The sequence below is a fragment of the Halichoerus grypus genome, chromosome 11 (assembly GCF_964656455.1).
Source record: "Halichoerus grypus chromosome 11, mHalGry1.hap1.1, whole genome shotgun sequence".
NCBI classification, from domain to species: Eukaryota; Metazoa; Chordata; class Mammalia; order Carnivora; family Phocidae; genus Halichoerus; species Halichoerus grypus.
Window position 1 is genome coordinate 13,713,123 of NC_135722.1, and position 2,071 is coordinate 13,715,193.

The following is a 2,071-nucleotide window of genomic DNA, read 5'->3' on the forward strand; positions in this document are numbered from 1 at the left end:
TGAATGCTCACCAAAGAGTGACCAGCAGATGAGGATTTTAATAACTAAGTGAATAGGATGACCCAGTTTGTACATACCAGTCAGCTTTATCCTAACCACTCCTGTCATCACCCAGTGGGCCCATGAACAAAATGGTCATGGTGGCAAGGATGAAGGTTATACATGAGCTCAACAACATGGACTTCCACCCACCAAAACTATTTGGATAAGGGTTTGCCTTCCCTTCATGCACTGCTTCTACAAAAACTACCATCCATGGACTTAGAGAATTTTTTATCCACAATCACAACATTTCACACAGCATTGCTTCTGAAAAGCAATCTCACTTCACAGCAAATGAACTGCCACAATGGGCCCATGCTCATGGAATTCATTAGTCTTACTATATTTCCCACCCTGTGAAGGAAATGGCATAATAAAATCATGGAATGACCTTTTGCAGAATTAGTTATAGTAGGAGTTTGGTAGCAATACCTTCCAGGGTTGGAGCAAGAGTCTTCAGTTCTCTGGAATGACATATACGCTCTGAATCAGCATGCATTACATGTTGGTGTTCCTCCAATAACCAGGTGCTGTAATCAAAGGATAGAAATGGGAGAGGCACCACAAATTATTGCCCTTAGTGACCCACTAGGGAAATTTTTGCTTCTTGTTCCCATTTAATTATGCTCTTCTTGCTTCAAAGTCTTCGTTCCAAAGGAAGAAAAACTTCCAGCAGGAGACACAACAAGATTCCATTGAACAGAGTGTTAAGACTGTTGACTGACCACTTTGGGCTGCTCATGCCTTTGAATTTATAGTCAAAGAAGTAAGGTGCTGTGCTGGTTGGGGTGATAGATCTTGGCAACCAAGGGGAAATTGGACTACTACTCCACAATGGAGGTAAGGAAGAGTATATCTAGAATACAGGAGATCCCATTGGACCCCCCTTAGTATCATCATTCTTTGTGATTAAGGTCAAAGGAAGACTACAACAACGCCATCCACCCAGAACTACTAAGGACCCAGACCCTTCAGGAATGAAGGTCTGTGTCACCTCACCAGCTAAAGAACCATGACCAACTTTGGGTCTTGCTGAAGACACATTGAATACAGAATGAGTAACAGAAGAAAGTAACTATAAATTAACCATATGATGGTACAAAAAATGAAGACCGTAATTATTGAATTTACTCTTTTATGTTATGAATGTATTTGTGTGTGCAAATATATATAAAGAATATATCTTTGTTTTCTTCCCTTTCTTATTACCTTATCATGAAACTAAAGATATATTGAATTTCTATCATAGCATTTTAGTATTTTCATTTTCCATCATAGTATTTCATTTCCTGAATATCAAGGGGAAAGTAAAAATCACTCCCAAAACGTACCTTCCTTTCCTTTGGAAGTTCTAGTGCATTTTCAGTTGTATGCAAACTACTTGTATGATGTTAGGCGGAATTATGACCTTGTGTTGTCTTTATTTGGGGATCAAGTATGGTTTCAGGAGATGTGGATAGGTGCTAGTGGATAAAAAATGGACTTGTACTCATTAATTTTATGTGTTAACTTGCCTAGGCCACCGGGTGCTCAAATATTTGTTTGACTATTGTTTTGGGTTGTGACTATGAGATTTTTCTGGATGATATCAACTTTTGAATTGGTAGACTGAATAAATTAGATTGCTCTTACTAAAGTAGGGTCCTCATCCAACCAAATAAAGGTCTGAAAATTACAAAAGGATAACCTCCCCTGAGTAAGAGGTAAATCTCCTTCCTGAGTGCCTTCAAACATTAGCTCTTCCTTTCTGATGGCTTGCACACTGACACACTAACTCTTCCTGGTTCTACAGTAACCTCCTGCCTGTGGATCTGAACTGACATCAGCTCTTACCAGTTTATAGCAGTTTATGGTTTTAGACTCAAAATGGGACATTGCTTGTGCAGATGTTGCAGTTTCCAGCTTCCATATACACAAAAGCCAATTCTTTATAATAAATCACTTTGTGTGTGTGTGTGTGTGTGTGTGTGTACACTGAAAGATAACACATTTTCATGGATCAGGAGACTCAATAATGTTTAGATGTCAG